This window comes from Oncorhynchus tshawytscha, linkage group LG10, assembly GCF_018296145.1.
Source record: "Oncorhynchus tshawytscha isolate Ot180627B linkage group LG10, Otsh_v2.0, whole genome shotgun sequence".
Taxonomy (NCBI): Eukaryota; Metazoa; Chordata; class Actinopteri; order Salmoniformes; family Salmonidae; genus Oncorhynchus; species Oncorhynchus tshawytscha.
The window spans coordinates 71,288,493-71,309,995 of NC_056438.1; the positions used below are offsets into that span (position 1 = coordinate 71,288,493).

Sequence of the window (21,503 nt, forward strand, 5' to 3'; positions counted from 1 at the left end):
TGATATAGAGTACAGTATCTACGTATGCATATGAGATGAATAATGTAGGGAAGTAACATTATATAAGGTAGCATTGTTTAAAGTGGCTAGTGATATATTTACATCATTTCCCATCAATTCCCATTATTAAAGTGGCTGGAGTAGAGTCAGTGTCATTGACAGTGTGTTGGCAGTAGCCACTCAATGTTAGTGGTGGCTGTTTAACAGTCTGATGGCCTTGAGATAGAAGCTGTTTTTCAGTCTCTCGGTCCCAGCTTTGATGCACCTGTACTGACCTCGCCTTCTGGATGACAGCGGGGTGAACAGGCAGTGGCTCGGGTGGGTGATGTCCTTGATGATCTTCATGGCCTTCCTGTAGCATCGGGTGGTGTAGGTGTCCTGGAGGGCAGGTAGTTTGCCCCCGGTGATGCGTTGTGCAGACCTCACTACCCTCTGGAGAGCCTTACGGTTGAGGGCGGTGCAGTTGCCATACCAGGCGGTGATACAGCCCGCCAGGATGCTCTCGATTGTGCATCTGTAGAAGTTTGTGAGTGCTTTTGGTGACAAGCCGAATTTCTTCAGCCTCCTGAGGTTGAAGAGGCGCTGCTGCGCCTTCCTCACGATGCTGTCTGTGTGAGTGGACCAATTCAGTTTGTCTGTGATGTGTATGCCGAGGAACTTAAAACTTGCTACCCTCTCCACTACTGTTCCATCGATGTGGATGGGGGGGTGTTCCCTCTGCTGTTTCCTGAAGTCCACAATCATCTCCTTAGTTTTGTTGACGTTGAGTGTGAGGTTATTTTTCTGACACCACACTCCGAGGAACCTCACCTCCTCCCTGTAGGCCGTCTCGTCGTCGTTGGTAATCAAGCCTACCACTGTTGTGTCGTCCGCAAACTTGATGATTGAGTTGGAGGCGTGCGTGGCCACGCAGTCATGGGTGAACAGGGAGTACAGGAGAGGGCTCAGAACGCACCCTTGTGGGGCCCCAGTGTCGAGGATCAGCGGGGAGGAGATGTTGTTGCCTACCCTCACCACCTGGGGCGGCCCGTCAGGAAGTCCAGTACCCAGTTGCACAGGGTGGGGTCGAGACCCAGGGTCTCGAGCTTGATGACGAGCTTGGAGGGTACTATGGTGTTGAATGCCGAGCTGTAGTCGATGAACAGCATTCTCACATAGGTATTCCTCTTGTCCAGATGGGTTAGGGCATTGTGCAGTGTGGTTGAAATTGCATCGTCTGTGGACCTATTTGGGCGGTAAGCAAATTGGAGTGGGTCTAGGGTGTCAGGTAGGGTGGAGGTGATATGGTCCTTGACTAGTCTCTCAAAGCACTTCATGATGACGGATGTGAGTGCTACGGGGCGGTAGTCGTTTAGCTCAGTTACCTTAGCTTTCTTGGGAACAGGAACAATGGTGGCCCTCTTGAAGCATGTGGGAACAGCAGACTGGTATAGGGATTGATTGAATATGTCCGTAAACACACCGGCCAGCTGGTCTGCACATGCTCTGAGGGTGCGGCTGGGGATGCCGTCTGGGCCTGCAGCCTTGCGAGGGTTAACACGTTTAAATGTCTTACTCACTTCGGCTGCAGTGAAGGAGAGACCACATGTTTTCATTGCAGGCCGTGTCAGTGGCACTGTATTGTCCTCAAAGCGGGCAAAAAAGTTATTTAGTCTGCCTGGGAGCAAGACATCCTGGTCCGTGACTGGGCTGGGTTTCTTCCTGTAGTCCGTGATTGACTGTAGACCCTGCCACATGCCTCTTGTGTCTGAGCCGTTGAATTGAGATTCTACTTTGTCTCTGTACTGGCGCTTAGCTTGTTTGATAGCCTTGCGGAGGGAATAGCTGCACTGTTTGTATTCAGTCATGTTACCAGACACCTTGCCCTGATTAAAAGCAGTGGTTCGCGCCTTCAGTTTCACACGAATGCTGCCATCAATCCACGGTTTCTGGTTAGGGAATGTTTTAATCGTTGCTATGGGAACGACATCTTCAACGCACGTTCTAATGAACTCGCACACCGAATCAGCGTATTCGCCAATGTTGTTGTCTGACGCAATACGAAACATCTCCCAGTCCACGTGATGGAAGCAGTCTTTACCATTTGTACATTGTTAAAACACTGTATATATATAATATGACATTTGTAATGTCTTTATTGTTTTGAAACTTCTGTATGTGTAATGTTTACTGTTAATTTTTATTGTTTTTCACTTTATATATTCACTTTATATATTATCTACCTCACTTGCTTTGGCAATGTTAAAACATGTTTCCCATGCCAATAAAACCCTTGAATTGAATTGAATTGAATAGAGAGAGAGAGAGAGAGAGAGAGAGAGAGACAGAGAGAGAGACAGAGAGAGAGACAGAGCGAGAGAGAGAGAGAAACAGAGAGAGAGAGAGACAGAGAGAGAGAGAAACAGAGAGAGAGAGAGAAACAGAGAGAGAGAAACAGAGAGAGAGAGAGAGAGAGAGAAACAGAGAGAGAGAGAGAGAGAAACAGAGAGAGAGAGAAACAGAGAGAGAGAGAAACAGAGAGAGAGAGAGAGAGAGAGGGCAAGAGAAGGAGAAAAGGAGGCATGGATAAGAACAGAGGGAAATGCATACTCACACCATGTCCAAAGACAGAGTCAAATAATAGGGAGATACTGCCAGTCCACTGGCAGTACTCCACTAATTGTGAGTATACAGTGTTTTTGTTGTAGTGGAAATTCCAACCAGAAGAAGAGAGACTGTAGATTCTTCAAACAGCAACTTTATTATAAGATTTGCAAAAATGGAGTGATCAACAATCACTCAAATAGTGCAGAGTTAAAAGCCAAATGAACAGAGTTGGCTTTCAGCTTTTATAGAAAGTACAACCTCTTTTGTCTATGTAGCAGTTTAGCAGATGTGTAGAAACAGGGACGGAACATTGTGTGTAAATGTGATTTAGATAGCTGAAGTTGCCGCCATTGTCTGTTCCTTCCTGCATGTTTCCACACAGCTAAATTCCAGTAGATTGTGAATGCATGACGTCACATACTGCGGTCGCACCCAAACGGCTCTTATCTGTATGCCCAGACTTATGACTAAGTCACACAAGACACGCCTGTATCAGCAAAAAACACTAACATATAAACAATGGACAATTCCCTAAGTAAATACAGCATGGCATGTCTAAATTAATTTTCCCACTACAGTGTGTGTGAGTGTATGTGTTTGTGGGTGTGTGTTTGTGTGTGACGGTTCAATGTTTACCAGATGGAGGTCTGGATCTGAGAGGAGAGCAGAGTTGGTCTGGACTTCCTTCTAATGGACATTTCTATCAAAAAGGGAAATGTCTGGCAACACAATGACTTGATATCAGAATAGGAAAAAAGGTTGCAGATTGTTGGGGAGGATCTTGCATCAACATGTTTGTCTTCCTGTTAGGGGCATTGCAAAGCCGATTTCCAATTAGGTACAACTCTCCTGTTTAGGACCCACAGTCAGACAGACCATATGGTTGTAGGGCTGGCCAGCTTCAGTAATTGGTGTGTATTTTGGGGGTGAATGTAACATTTCTCCAGCCAGACTAACCCCTTGGAAACACACAGGGAACACTCTGATACACAAGACTGATAGAAAGAGGAGATGAAAACTGACCAGATAGAGAAGGAGAGGAAGGGGAAGAGGGGAGAGAGAGAGAGAGTAATGGAGATTGAGAAAGAGAGCGAGGGACAATGATGTGTGACGTAACAGTGCTTCTGGCAGCGAGGGGGAAAAAAACCTGATTGCCACTGTCATAACATATTATGATCACTTACGTCAGGTTACGACAGCTGACCTTAACAAGGTCAGGTTAGGTCATTAGCAGCCACCAATCCAGCCATGGTTAGTATCGCTTCAGCCCCAAATCACCATACGTTTTAACACAGTAAGCCGATATTGTTGCTTTATCACACAAGACAAAACTTAATGGAAGCACTGTATTATCACTAGGTTGTTACTAGACTATTACCATGTTTTAAATTAGGGCTGAGCAGAATCTGCAGGAGCAGAATATCATTACGGATTATTTGCAATGATACAAATACAATAAAGCTTGCAATTTTAGCCTAAATAATATACTCATCATAATGAGCTGACCCAAAGGAGCACACGGCGTAACACAGCACAACAACATAACAGACAGACAGCAACAACAAACAAACAGACAGACAGACATACAGCATAACACAGCACAACAACATAACAGACAGACAGCAACAACAACCAAACAGACAAACAGACATACAGCATAACACAGCACAACAACATAACAGACAGACAGCAACAACAACCAAACAGACAGACAGCGAGAGACAGCTACAACAACCAAACAGACAGACAGAAAGACAGACATACAGCATAACACAGCACAACAACCAAACAGACAGACAGACAGCAACAACAACCAAACAGACAGACAGACAGACAGACATACAGCATAACACAGCACAACAACATAACAGACAGACAGCAACAACAACCAAACAGACAGACAGACATACAGCATAACACAGCACAACAACATAACAGACAGACAGCAACAACAACATAACAGACAGACAGCGAGAGACAGCTACAACAACCAAACAGACAGACAGAAAGACAGACATACAGCATAACACAGCACAACAACCAAACAGACAGACAGACAGCAACAACAACCAAACAGACAGACAGACAGACATACAGCATAACACAGCACAACAACATAACAGACAGACAGCAACAACAACCAGACAGACAGACAGACAGACAGACAGACAGACAGACAGACAGACAGACAGACAGACAGACAGACAGACAGACAGACAGACAGACAGACAGACATACAGCATAACACAGCACAACAACATAACAGACAGACAGCAACAACAACCAAACAGACAGACAGCGAGAGACAGCTACAACAACCAAACAGACAGACAGAAAGACAGACATACAGCATAACACAGCACAACAACATAACAGACAGACAGCAACAACAACCAAACAGACAGACAGCGAGAGACAGCTACAACAACCAAACAGACAGACAGAAAGACAGATATACAGCATAACACAGCACAACAACCAAACAGACAGACAGCTACAACAACCAAACAGACAGACAGACAGACAGACAGACAGACAGACAGACAGACAGCATAACAGCACAACAACATAACAGACAGACAGCTACAACAACCAAACAGACAGACAGCGAGAGACAGCTACAACAACCAAACAGACAGACAGACAGACAGACAGACAGACAGACAGACAGACAGACAGACAGACAGACAGACAGACAGACAGACAGACAGACAGACAGACAGACAGACAGCATAACACAGCACAACAACATAACAGACAGACAGCAACAACAACCAAACAGACAGACAGCGAGAGACAGCTACAACAACCAAACAGACAGACAGAAAGACAGACATACAGCATAACACAGCACAACAACATAACAGACAGACAGCAACAACAACCAAACAGACAGACAGCGAGAGACAGCTACAACAACCAAACAGACAGACAGAAAGACAGATATACAGCATAACACAGCACAACAACCAAACAGACAGACAGCTACAACAACCAAACAGACAGACAGACAGACAGACAGACAGACAGCATAACACAGCACAACAACATAACAGACAGACAGCTACAACAACCAAACAGACAGACAGCGAGAGACAGCTACAACAACCAAACAGACAGACAGACAGACAGACAGACAGACAGACAGACAGACAGACAGACAGACAGACAGACAGACAGACAGACAGACAGACAGACAGACAGACAGACAGACAGACAGCATAACACAGCACAACAACATAACAGATAGACAGCTACAACAACCAAACAGACAGACAGAAAGACAGACATACAGCATAACACAGCACAACAACATAACAGACAGACAGCAACAACAACCAAACAGACAGACAGCGAGAGACAGCTACAACAACCAAACAGACAGACAGAAAGACAGACATACAGCATAACACAGCACAACAACCAAACAGACAGACAGCTACAACAACCAAACAGACAGACAGCTACAACAACCAAACAGACAGACAGCTACAACAACATAACAGACAGACAGCTACAACAACCAAACAGACAGAGACAGACAGACAGACAGACATACAGCATAACACAGCACAACAACCAAACAGACAGACAGCTACAACAACCAAACAGACAGACAGCGAGAGACAGCTACAACAACCAAACAGACAGACAGACAGAGACAGATACAACAACATAACAGACAGACAGCTAGAGACAGCTACAACAACATAACAGACAGACAGCGAGAGACAGATACAACAACCAAACAGACAGACAGCGATAGACAGCGACAACAACATAACAGACAGACAGCGAGAGACAGCTACAACAACCAAACAGACAGACAGCGATAGACAGCTACAACAACATAACAGACAGACAGCGAGTGACAGCTACAACAATGTAACAGACAGACAGCTAGAGACAGCTACAACAACATAACAGACAGACAGCTAGAGACAGCTACAACAACATAACAGACAGACAGCTAGAGACAGCTACAACAACATAACAGACAGACAGCTAGAGACAGCTACAACAACATAACAGACAGACAGCTAGAGACAGCTACAACAACATAACAGACAGACAGCTAGAGACAGCTACAACAACATAACAGACAGACAGCTAGAGACAGATACAACAACCAAACAGACAGACAGCTAGAGACAGCTACAACAACATAACAGACAGACAGCTAGAGACAGCTACAACAACATAACAGACAGACAGCTAGAGACAGCTACAACAACATAACAGACAGACAGCTAGAGACAACTACAACAACATAACAGACAGACAGCTAGAGACAGCTACAACAACATAACAGACAGACAGCTAGAGACAGCTACAACAACATAACAGACAGACAGCTAGAGACAGACAGACAGACAGCTAGAGACAGCTACAACAACATAATTGATGAAATCCTACAAGCACTATTTTATAGGCTGTAAATCATATTCAGAAAGTTCTAGATGAAATGTGTCCGTGTTACAGCCACGGGACATATGTGTTTACACTCAGCATCGTGACATACAGTACACGTACATCATTCTATACATCATCATGACAGCCTGGGAAATCAGCTATGAAATGCTGCTGGCAGTATAGCATAGCATTCATGACATGCAAACTCAACTCTACCAACTCCCCATACAGTAGGCTACCAATTACTTCTCTGGTTGGATACAACTACAATTACAGCTACCAATTACTTCTCTGGTTGGATACAACTACAATTACAGCTACCAATTACTCCTCTGGTTGGATACAACTACAATTACAGCTACCAATTACTTCTCTGGTTAGATACAACTACAATTACAGCTACCAATTACTTCTCTGGTTGGATACAACTACAATTACAGCTACCAATTACTCCTCTGGTTGGATACAACTACAATTACAGCTACCAATTACTTCTCTGGTTAGATACAACTACAATTACAGCTACCAATTACTTCTCTGGTTGGATACAACTACAATTACAGCTACCAATCACTTCTCTGGTTGGATACAACTACAATTATTGCTTCCAATTACTTCTCTGGTTAGATACAACTACAATTACAGCTACCAATTACTTCTCTGGTTGGATACAACTACAATTACAGCTACCAATTACTTCTCTGGTTAGATACAACTACAATTACAGCTACCAATTACTTCTCTGGTTGGATACAACTACAATTACAGCTACCAATCACTTCTCTGGTTGGATACAACTACAACTACAGCTTCAGCTACCAATTCACTGCAGACAATCATCCAATATAACCCACAGGTCTCACACACACTAGCTCACATTCATCCACAGGTAAGCACACACACGCTCACATTCATCCACAGGTAAGCACACACACTCACTCACATTCATCCACAGGTAAACACACACTCACTCACATTCATCCACAGGTAAACAATCTCACTCGTTCACATTCATCCACAGGTAAACACACACACTCGCTCACATTCATCCACAGGTAAACACACACTCGCTCACATTCATCCACAGGTAAACACACACTCACTCACATTCATCCACAGGTAAACACACACACTCGCTCACATTCATCCACAGGTAAACACACACTCGCTCACATTCATCCACAGGTAAACACACACTCACTCACATTCATCCACCGGTAAACAATCACACTCCTCTTTCCCTCTCTGATCTGTTCTCTCTCTCCTAACCCTGGTGAGAGAGTGTCAGACTGGTCAGGGTAGAGAGCCGCATAATGACACACACACAGTCATCTATTGACCTCAGTATGTTTATGAGTTGGTATGTTTATGTCTGTGTGTATGAGTATGTGCAAATATCTGATTGCATCTGTGTGTGCGTGTGTTTGTGTGTGTGTGTGTGTCACGTTTACACCTTTGTGTATTATGAGTGCGTGTGTGTGTGTGTGTGTGTGTTTGGCTCATGGTTACTGTCAGTAGAAGTTAACTCACCCAGGACTGAAGCGTGGTCCCTGTTCCCTCCTCATCGGTGCCTGTGTGTGTGTGATGTGTGTGTGATGTTTGTGCGTGTGATGTGTGTGTGTGTGTGTTCCCCGACACTGTGTCCCTCTCTTGTCTCTGTCCATATGTTTGAGAAGCTCTACACGTGCCAGTCTTCCTCTCCTCCAATCCTCTGGTCTTCAGATCCCTTTTTCTCTTTCTCTTCGTCAGTGTCCCTCATTCTCAGCCTCTAGCATCAGCAGCTGTGCCAAACAAGCCACTCATCCCTCCTTCCTTCACTCTCTTCTATGTCTCTCTTCCAGTTTTTTTGCAAAAACACACAGACGGAGGAGGGGCGGGGTGTGGGATCTCCTCCCAAGAGACGGTGCTCCTCAGTGGGGGTGTGTGCTCACCATCTCCCCTGGAATGGGTCTGGTTCTCTGTCTGTGTGTGAGAGAGAAAGGGAGCTCTGTTGCTGTAGCTGTTGACTCTGCCTCTTTTACAGGGTGCGTCTCTCTCAGTGTCAGCGTCTCACTCGCTCTCGCTCTCTCCCTACTCTTTCTCTCTCCCTTCTCTTTCTCTCGCTCTCTCCCTTCTCTAGCTCTCTCCCTGCTCTTTCTCTCTCTCGCTCTATTTCTTTTTCTTTCTTTCTCTCTCTCTCACTCTCTCTTTGCCTCTGTCTCCCAGTCTCTTCTCTCTCATGCTCTCTCCACCTCTTTCTCTCTGTCTCTCTCTTTTGCTCTCTCCCACTCTCTCTTCATCGCACTCTATCGCTCTCTCTCTCTCTCTCTCTCTCTCTCTCTCTCTCTCTCTCGCCACTCTCTGTCTAACTGTCTCTGCCTATCGCTGCTGTTGGGCTCAGGGCTAAGGGATCTTCTTGCAAGAGTCAGAACAAATTTGTAACATTGTAATACATAAATGTCAACCAATCACATATTTGAGGGAGTGAGAGAGAGAGAGAGAGACAGAGAGAGAGAGAGAGACAGAGACAGAGAGACAGAGAGACAGAGAGACCGAGAGAAAGAGAGAGACAGACACATAGAGAGAGAGAGAGAGAGAGACGGAGACGGAGGGAGGGAGGGAGGGAGGGAGGGAGGGAGGGAGGGAGGGAGGGAGGGAGGGAGGGAGGGAGGGAGGGAGGGAGGGAGGGAGGGAGGGAGGGAGGGAGGGAGGGAGGGAGGGAGGGAGGGAGGGAGAGAGAGAGAGAGAGACAGAGAGCAACAGAGAGAGAGAGAGAGAGAGAGACAGAGAGCAACAGGGAGACAGAGAGAGAGAGACAGAGAGAGAGACAGAGACAAAGAGAGAGAGAGAGAGAGAGAGAGAGAGAGAGAGAGAGAGAGAGACAGAGACACAAAGACAGAGAGAGAGAGGGAGAGAGAGAGACAGAGACACAGAGAGAGAGACACACAGAGAGAGAGAGAGAGAGAGAGACACAAAGACAGAGAGAATTCTCTGTGTACAACGTAGAACACCAAATAATGCATGCAGAACAGAATTAGGTCGATACCCACTAATTATCCAAATCCAGAAAAGAGAGGTTAAATTCTACAATCACCTAAAAGGAAGCGATTCCCAAACCTTCCATAACAAAGCATCACCTACAGAATGATGAACCTGGAGAAGAGTCCCTAAAGCAAGCTGGCACAGGAGAGCAGAGAGAAAACAAAAAGATAATTATTTGACACATTGGAAAGAATTAACAAAAAAACAGAGCAAACTGGAATGCTATTTGGCTCTAAACAGAGAATACACAGTGGCAGAATACCTGACCACTGGTGACTGACCCAAAATTAAGGAAAGCTTTGACTATGTACAGACTCAGTGAGCATAGCCTTGCTATTGAGAAAGGCCGCCGTAGGCAGACCTGGCTCTCAAAAGAAGACAAAATGAGGTGGAAACTGAGCTGCACTTCCTAACCTCCTGCCCAATGTATGACCATATTAGAGAGACATATTTCCCTCAGATTACACAGATCCACAAAGAACTCGAAAACAAATCCAATTTTGATAAACTCCCACATCTACTGGGTGAAATACCACAGTGTGCATCACAGCAGCAAGATTTGTGACCTGTTGCCACAAGAAAAGGGCAACCAGTTAAGAACAAACACCATTGTAAATACAACCCATATTTATGCTTATTTATTTTCCCTTGTGTACTTCAACCGGCGCCGACAGAGATGGCCGCCTCGCTTCGCGTTCCTAGGAAACTATGCAGTTTTTTGTTTTTTTTACGTGTTATTTCTTACACTAGTACCCCAGGTCATCTTAGGTTTCATTACATACAGCCGAGAAGAACTACTGAATATAAGATCAGCGTCAACTCACCATCAGTACGACCAAGAATACGTTTTTCGCGATGCGGATCCTGTGTTCTGCCTTACAACCAGGACAACGGAGTGGATTACATGCAGCGACCCAAAAACGACTCAGAAAAAGAGGGAAACGAAGCGGTCTTCTGGTCAGACTCCGGAGACGGGCACACCGTGCACCACTCCCTAGCATTCTTCTTGCCAATGTCCAGTCTCTTGACAACAAGGTTGATGAAATCCGAGCAAGGGTAGCATTCCAGAGGGACATCAGAGACTGTAACGTTCTTTGCTTCACGGAAACATGGCTAACTGGAGAGACGCTATCCGAAGCGGTGCAGCCAGCTGGTTTCTCCACGCATCGCGCCGACAGAAACAAACATCTTTCTGGTAAGAAGAGGGGCGGGGGCGTATGCCTCATGGCCAACGTGACATGGTGTGATGAAAGAAACATACAGGAACTCAAATCCTTCTGTTCACCTGATTTAGAATTCCTCACAATCAAATGTAGACCGCATTATCTACCAAGAGAATTCTCTTCGATTATAATCACAGCCGTATATATCCCCCCCAAGCAGACACATCGATGGCTCTGAACGAACTTTATTTAACTCTCTGCAAACTGGAAACGATTTATCCGGAGGCTGCATTCATTGTAGCTGGGGATTTTAACAAGGCTAATCTGAAAACAAGACTCCCTAAATTTTATCAGTATATCGATTGCGCAACCAGGGGTGGAAAGACCCTGGATCATTGTTACTCTAACTTCCGCGACGCAAATAAGGCCCTGCCCCGCCCCCTTTCGGAAAAGCTGACCACGACTCCATTTTGTTGATCCCTGCCTACAGACAGAAACTAAAACAAGAGGCTCCCACGCTGAGGTCTGTCCAACGCTGGTCCGACCAAGCTGACTCCACACTCCAAGACTGCTTCCATCACGTGGACTGGGAGATGTTTCGTATTGCGTCAGACAACAACATTGACGAATACGCTGATTCGGTGTGCGAGTTCATTAGAACGTGCGTTGAAGATGTCGTTCCCATAGCAACGATTAAAACATTCCCTAACCAGAAACCGTGGATTGATGGCAGCATTCGTGTGAAACTGAAGGCGCGAACCACTGCTTTTAATCAGGGCAAGGTGTCTGGTGACATGACTGAATACAAACAGTGCAGCTATTCCCTCCGCAAGGCTATCAAACAAGCTAAGCGCCAGTACAGAGACAAAGTAGAATCTCAATTCAACGGCTCAGACACAAGAGGCATGTGGCAGGGTCTACAGTCAATCACGGACTACAGGAAGAAACCCAGCCCAGTCACGGACCAGGATGTCTTGCTCCCAGGCAGACTAAATAACTTTTTGCCCGCTTTGAGGACAATACAGTGCCACTGACACGGCCTGCAACGAAAACATGCGGTCTCTCCTTCACTGCAGCCGAAGTGAGTAAGACATTTAAACGTGTTAACCCTCGCAAGGCTGCAGGCCCAGACGGCATTCCCAGCCGCGCCCTCAGAGCATGCGCAGACCAGCTGGCCGGTGTGTTTACGGACATATTCAATCAATCCCTATACCAGTCTGCTGTTCCCACATGCTTCAAGAGGGCCACCATTGTTCCTGTTCCCAAGAAAGCTAAGGTAACTGAGCTAAACGACTACCGCCCGTAGCACTCACATCCGTCATCATGAAGTGCTTTGAGAGACTAGTCAAGGACCATATCACCTCCACCCTACCTGACACCCTAGACCCACTCCAATTTGCTTACCGCCCAAATAGGTCCACAGACGATGCAATTTCAACCACACTGCACACTGCCCTAACCCATCTGGACAAGAGGAATACCTATGTGAGAATGCTGTTCATCGACTACAGCTCGGCATTCAACACCATAGTACCCTCCAAGCTCGTCATCAAGCTCGAGACCCTGGGTCTCGACCCCGCCCTGTGCAACTGGGTACTGGACTTCCTGACGGGCCGCCCCCAGGTGGTGAGGGTAGGCAACAACATCTCCTCCCCGCTGATCCTCAACACTGGAGCCCCACAAGGGTGCGTTCTGAGCCCTCTCCTGTACTCCCTGTTCACCCACGACTGCGTGGCCACGCACGCCTCCAACTCACTCATCAAGTTTGCGGACGACACAACAGTGGTAGGCTTGATTACCAACAACGACGAGACGGCCTACAGGGAGGAGGTGAGGGCCCTCGGAGTGTGGTGTCAGGAAAATAACCTCACACTCAACGTCAACAAAACTAAGGAGATGATTGTGGACTTCAGGAAACAGCAGAGGGAACACCCCCCCATCCACATCGATGGAACAGTAGTGGAGAGGGTAGCAAGTTTTAAGTTCCTCGGCATACACATCACAGACAAACTGAATTGGTCCACTCACACAGACAGCATCGTGAGGAAGGCGCAGCAGCGCCTCTTCAACCTCAGGAGGCTGAAGAAATTCGGCTTGTCACCAAAAGCACTCACAAACTTCTACAGATGCACAATCGAGAGCATCCTGGCGGGCTGTATCACCGCCTGGTATGGCAACTGCACCGCCCTCAACCGTAAGGCTCTCCAGAGGGTAGTGAGGTCTGCACAACGCATCACCGGGGGCAAACTACCTGCCCTCCAGGACACCTACACCAGCCGATGCTACAGGAAGGCCATAAAGATCATCAAGGACATCAACCACCCGAGCCACTGCCTGTTCACCCCGCTGTCATCCAGAAGGCGAGGTCAGTACAGGTGCATCAAAGCTGGGACTGAGAGACTGAAAAACAGCTTCTATCTCAAGGCCATCAGACTGTTAAACAGCCACCACTAACATTGAGTGGCTACTGCCAACACACTGTCAATGACACTGACTCTACTCCAGCCACTTTAATAATGGGAATTGATGGGAAATGATGTAAATATATCACTAGCCACTTTAAACAATGCTACCTTATATAATGTTACTTACCCTACATTATTCATCTCATATGCATACGTAGATACTGTACTCTATATCATCGACTGCATCCTTATGTAATACATGTATCACTAGCCACTTTAACTATGCCACTTGGTTTACATACTCATCTCATATGTATATACTGTACTTGATATCATCTACTGTATCTTGCCTATGCTGCTCTGTACCATCACTCATTCATATATCCTTATGTACATATTCTTTATCCCCTTACACTGTGTATAAGACAGTAGTTTTTTGGAATTGTTAGTTAGATTACTTGTTCGTTATTACTGCATTGTCGGAACTAGAAGCACAAGCATTTCGCTACACTCGCATTAACATCTGCTAACCATGTGTATGTGACATAAAATTTGATTTGATTTGATTTGATTTCAACCATTTGTACATTGTTACAACACTGTATATATATATAATGACATTTGTAATGTCTTTATTGTTTTGAAACTTCTGTATGTGTAATGTTTACTGTTCATTTTTATTGTTTACTGTTCATTTTTATTGTTTATTTCACTTTTGTATAGTATCTACCTCACTTGCTTTGGCAATGTCGACATGTTTCCCATGACAATAAATCCCATTAGAGAGAGAGAGAGAGAGAGAGAGAGAGAGAGAGAGAGAGAGAGAGACAGAGAGAGAGAGAGAGAGAGAGAGAGAGAGAGAGAGAGAGAGAGACACAGAGAGAGAGAGAGAGAGAGAGACACACAGAGAGAGATAGAGGTGAAAAGGTATATGTATTGTGGTGTCCTGTCAGAGTGGATCAGATCATCAGGCAGCTGCGTTCAGGCAAAGGGAAGAACATACACATACACACGTACTCCCACACTCCCTGCATGCCCATCACAGTAAAGGAGAAGTCTGCCACCCTGACCCAGAGGCCAAGGAGCACCTGCTTCCCAGCTAACACACACACACACACACACAAGTCACACACGCTATAGCTGGCTACTGTAAAGTCACACACACACACTATAGCTGGCTACTGTAAAGTCACACACACACACTATAGCTGACTACTGTAAAGTCACACACACACTATAGCTGACTACTGTAAATTACACACACACTTTAGCTGGCTACTGTAAAGTCACACACCATAGATTTCTGCTGTAAAGTCACACACATTATGGCTGGCTACTGTAAAGTCACACACACACACACTATAGCTGGCTACTGTAAAGTCACACACACACACTATAGCTGGCTACTGTAAAGTCACACACACACTATAGCTGGCTACTGTAAAGTCACACACACACTATAGCTGACTACTGTAAAGTCACACACACACTATAGCTGACTACTGTAAAGTCACACACACACTATAGCTGACTACTGTAAAGTCACACACCATAGATTTCTGCTGTAAAGTCACACACATTATGGCTGGCTACTGTAAAGTCACACACACACACACTATAGCTGGCTACTGTAAAGTCACACACATACTATAGCTGACTACTGTAAAGTCACACACACACTATAGCTGACTACTGTAAAGTCACACACACACTATAGCTGGCTACTGTAAATTACACACACACTAAAGCTGGCTGCTGTAAAGTCACACACATTATGGCTGGCTACTGTAAAGTCACACACACACACACTATAGCTGGCTACTGTAAATTACACACACACTTTAGCTGGCTACTGTAAAGTCACACACACACTTTAGCTGGCTACTGTAAATTACACACACACTTTAGCTGGCTACTGTAAAGTCGCACACATACTATAGCTGGCTACTGTAAAGTCACACACACACACGCTGTAGCTGGCTACTGTAAAGTCACACACACTAAAGCTGGCTGCTGTAAAGTCACACACCATAGATTTCTGCTGTAAAGTCACACACACTATAGCTGGCTACTGTAAAGTCACACACCATAGATTTCTGCTGTAAAGTCACACACACTATAGTTGGCTACTGTAAAGTCACACACCATAGATTTCTGCTGTAAAGTCACACACACTATAGCTGGCTACTGTAAAGTCACACACACACACACACACTATAGCTGGCTACTGTAAAGTCACACACCATAGATTTCTGCTGTAAAGTCACACACACTATGGCTGGCTGCTGTAAAGTCACACACACACACACACACACACACTATAGCTGGCTACTGTAAAGTCACACACACACTATAGCTGGCTACTGTAAAGTCACACACACACACTATAGCTGGCTACTGTAAAGTCACACACACACACACACTATAGCTAGCTACTGTAAAGTCACACACACACACACACTATAGCTGGCTACTGTAAAGTCACACACACACACACACTATAGCTGGCTACTGTAAAGTCACACACACACACACTATAGCTGGCTACTGTAAAGTCACACACCATAGATTTCTGCTGTAAAGTCACACACACTAAAGCTGTCTGCTGTAAAGTCACACACACTATAGCTGGCTACTGTAAAGTCACACACACTATGGCTGGCTGCTGTGAAGTCAAACACACTATGGCTGGCTACTGTAAAGTCACACACACTATAGCTGGCTACTGTAAAGTCACACACACTATGGCTGGCTGCTGTAAAGTCACACACACTAAAGCTGGCTACTGTAAAGTCACACACACTAAAGCTGTCTGCTGTAAAGTCACACACACTATGGCTGGCTGCTGTAAAGTCACACACACACTATAGTTGGCTACTGTAAAGTCACACACACACACACACTATAGCTGGCTACTGTAAAGTCACACACACTAAAGCTGTCTGCTGTAAAGTCACACACACTATGGCTGGCTGCTGTGAAGTCACACACCATAGATGTCTGCTGTAAAGTCACACACACTATGGCTGGCTACTGTAAAGTCACACACACAGACACAGACACACACACACACACACACACACACTATAGCTGGCTACTGTAAAGTCACACACACTAAAGCTGTCTGCTGTAAAGTCACACACATGGCTGGCTGGCTGGCTGCTGTAAAGTCACACACACACTATAGTTGGCTACTGTAAAGTCACACACACACACACACTATAGCTGGCTACTGTAAAGTCACACACACTAAAGCTGTCTGCTGTAAAGTCACACAAACTATGGCTGGCTGCTGTGAAGTCACACACCATAGATTTCTGCTGTAAAGTCACACACACTATGGCTGGCTGCTGTAAAGTCACGCACACTATAGTTGGCTACTGTAAAGTCACACACACACACACACACTATAGCTGGCTACTGTAAAGTCACACACACTAAAGCTGTCTGCTGTAAAGTCACACACACTATGGCTGGCTGCTGTGAAGTCACACACCATAGATTTCTGCTGTAAAGTCACATACAGACCAGAGCAAAGGCTTCAGTACCTCTGGTACTCTGGATATGGAAAATTAGTGAATCAAGAAGTGGTAGTTGTAATCAATTATTGATTTTGTATGTATTGTGAGTTGTTCCTTTGGAATCCTTAGCTGTATTAGTGCCAAGCCAGAATGAGACAGTAAGTCACAGATGGCAGATTTGAAGGAGACGAGAGACCTTCAACCCCCTATGGCCATGCATACCACACACAAACCACAAAAAAGTGAATGCACAAATACATTCACACACATCTTACATGACCCAGGTCAACAGAAAACCTGCACCTACAACTCCCTCATATAATACACACAGCCAGAGATACAGCCCAGCAGTCTGTTCTCCATTTTGGTAAACACATGTTCCATGAAACTCTAACAAGGACTATAACATGTTCCATGACAACAACACTCTAACTAGGTTTATAACATGTTCCATGACAATAACACTCTAACTAGGTTTATAACATGTTCCATGACAATAACACTCTAACTAGGTTAATAACATTTTCCATGACAATAACACTCTAACTAGGATTATAACATGTTCCATGACAATAACACTCTAAGTTTATAACATGTGTCATGACACTCTAACCATGATTATAATATGTTTCATGACACTCTAACTATGATTATAATATGTTTCATGACACTAACTAGGATTATAACATGTTCCACGAAAATAATACTCTAACTAGGTTTATAACATATTCCATGACACTCTTAACTAGGATTATAACATTTTACATGACAATAACACTCTAACTTGGTTTATAACATATTCCATGACACTCTTAACTAGGCTTATAACATTTTACATGACAATAACACTCTAACTTGGTTTATGACATGTTCCATGACAATAACACTCTAACTAGGTTAATAACATGTTCCACGAAAATAATACTCTAACTAGGTTAATAACATATTCCATGACACTCTTAACTAGGTTTATAACATGTTCCATGACAAAAACACTCTAACTAGGTTAATAACATGTTCCATGGCAATAACACTCTAAGTTTATAACATGTGTCATGACACTCTAACTAGGATTATAACATGTTCCACAAAAATAATTATCTAAAAACGTTTATAACATATTCCATGACAATAACACTTTAACTTGGTTTATTACATTTTCCAGGACAACACCACTATAACTATGTTTATAACATGTCCCATGACACTCTAACTAGGATTATAACATGTTCCATGACAATAACACTCTAACTAGGTTTATAACATTTTCCATGACACTCTTACTATGTTTATAACATGTTTCATGACAATTGCACTCTAAGTAGTTTTATAAGATGTTCCATTACACTCTAACTAGGTTAATAACATGTTCCATTACACTCTAACTAGATTTATAACATGTTCCATGACACTAACACTCTAACTAGGTTTATAACATGTTTAATGATAATAACATTCTAACTAGGTTTATGACATGTTCCATGAAAATAACACTCTAACTAGGTTAATAACATTTTCCATGACAATAACACTCTAAGTTTATAACATGTGTCATGACACTCTAACCATGATTATAATATGTTTCATGACACTCTATGATTATAATATGTTTCATGACACTAACTAGGATTATAACATGTTCCACGAAAATAATGCTCTAACTTGGTTTATAACATTTTCCATGACAACAACACTCTAACTAGGATTATAACATGTTCCACGAAAATAATGCTCTAACTTGGTTTATAACATTTTCCATGACAACAACACTCTAACTAGGATTATAACATGTTCCACGAAAATAATACTCTAACTAGGTTTATAAAATATTCCATGACACTCTTAACTAGGATTATAACATTTTCCATTACAATAACACTCTAATTAGGTTAATAACATGTTCCATTACAATAACACTCTAACTAGGTTAATAACATGTTCCATTACAATAACACTCTAACTAGGTTTATAACATGTTCCATGACAAAAACACTCTAACTAGGATTATAACATGTTCCATGACAAAAACACTCTAACTAGGTTAATAACATGTTCCATGACAATAACACTCTAACTAGGTTTATAACATGTTCCATGACAATAACACTCTAACTAGGTTTATAACATGTTCCATGACAATAACACTCTAACTAGGTTTATAACATGTTCCGTGACACTCCAACTAAGATTATAATATGTTGCATGACAATAATACTCTAACTAGGATTATAACATGTTCCATGACAAAAACACTCTAACTTGGTTTATAACATGTTCCATGACAATACCACTCTAACTATGTTTTTAACATGTCCCATGACACTCTAACTAGCATTATAGCATGTTCTATGACACTCTAACTAAGTTCATAACATATGTCATGACACTCTAACTAGTATTATAATAGGTTTCATGACACTCTAACTAGTATTATAATAGATTTCATGACACTCTAACTAGGTTAATAACATGTTCCATGACAATAACACTCTAACTAGGTTTATAACATGTTCCATGACAAAAACACTCTAACTAAGATTATAACATGTTCCATGACAATGACACTCTAACTAGGTTTATAACATGTTCCATTACAATAACACTCTAACTAGGTTAATAACATGTTCCATGACAATAACACTCTAACTAAGATTATAACATGTTCCATGACAATGACACTCTAACTAGGTTAATAACATGTTCCATTACAATAATACTCTAACTAGGTTTATAACATATTCCATGACACTCTTAACTAGGCTTATAACATTTTCCATGACAACAACACTCTAATTAGGATTATAACATCTTCCATGAAAATAATACTCTAACTTGGTTTATAACATGTTCCATGACAATACCACTCTAACTATGTTTGTAACATGTCCCATGACACTCTAACTAGCATTATAGCATGTTCTATTATTCTATCACTCTAACTAAGTTCATAACATATGTCATGACACTCTAACTAGTATTATAATAGGTTTCATGACACTCTAACTAGTATTATAATAGATTTCATGACACTCTAACTAGGTTAATAACATGTTCCATGACACTCTAACTAGCATTATAGCATGTTCTATTATTCCATCACTCTAACTAAGTTCATAACATATGTCATGACACTCTAACTAGTATTATAATAGGTTTCATGACACTCTAACTAGTATTATAATAGATTTCATGACACTCTAACTAGGATTATAACATATTCCATTACAATAACACTCTAACTAGGTTTAAAACATGTCCCATGACACTCTAACTTGGTTTATAACATGTTCCATGACAACAACACTCTAACTAGGATTATAACATGTTCCATGAAAATAACACTCTAACTAGGTTTATAACATGTTCCATGACAATAACACTCTAACTAGGTTTATAACATGTTCCATGACAATAATACTCTAACTAGGATTATAACATGTTCCATGACAAAAACACTCTAACTAGGTTTATAACATGTTCCATGACAAAAACAACTAGGATTATAACATAACAAAAACACTAGGTTAATAACATGTTCCATGACAATAACACTCTAACTAGGTTTATAACATGTTCCATGACAATAACACTCTAACTAGGTTTATAACATGTTCCGTGACACTCCAACTAAGATTATAATATGTTGCATGACAATAATACTCTAACTAGGATTATAACATGTTCCATGACAAAAACACTCTAACTTGGTTTATAACATGTTCCATGACAAAAACACTCTAACTTGGTTTATAACATGTTCCATGACAATACCACTCTAACTATGTTTTTAACATGTCCCATGACACTCTAACTAGCATTATAGCATGTTCTATGATTCTATCACTCTAACTAAGTTCATAACATATGTCATGACACTCTAACTAGTATTATAATAGGTTTCATGACACTCTAACTAGTATTATAATAGATTTCATGACACTCTAACTAGGTTAATAACATGTTCCATGACAATAACACTCTAACTAGGTTTATAACATGTTCCATGACAAAAACACTCTAACTAGGATTATAACATGTTCCATGACAACAACACTCTAACTAAGATTATAACATGTTCCATGACAATGACACTCTAACTAGTTTAATAACATGTTCCATTACAATAACACTCTAACTAGGATTATAACATGTTCCACGAAAATAATACTCTAACTAGGTTTATAACATATTCCATGACACTCTTAACTAGGCTTATAACATTTTCCATGACAATAACACTCTAACTTGGTTTATGACATGTTCCATGAAAATAACACTCTAACTAGGTTACACTCTAACTAGATTTATAACATGCTCCATGACACTAACACTCTAACTAGGTTTATAACATGTTCCATGACACTCCAACTAAGATTATAATATGTTGCATGACA

At 42.7% G+C, this 21,503-nt stretch overlaps 1 protein-coding gene across 1 annotated transcript in view; it reads right to left on the minus strand.

The window, feature by feature from the left end:
• Positions 1–9,106, minus strand: part of LOC112236647 (leucine-rich repeat and immunoglobulin-like domain-containing nogo receptor-interacting protein 3) — a 96,265-nt gene extending 87,159 nt beyond the window's left edge. The window contains exon 1 of the mRNA XM_024405237.2: positions 8,530–9,106. The gene's annotated coding sequence lies outside the window, so the exon portion shown is untranslated. The remainder of the gene's footprint in view (positions 1–8,529) is intronic.
• Between the last annotated feature and the right edge of the window lie 12,397 nt (positions 9,107–21,503).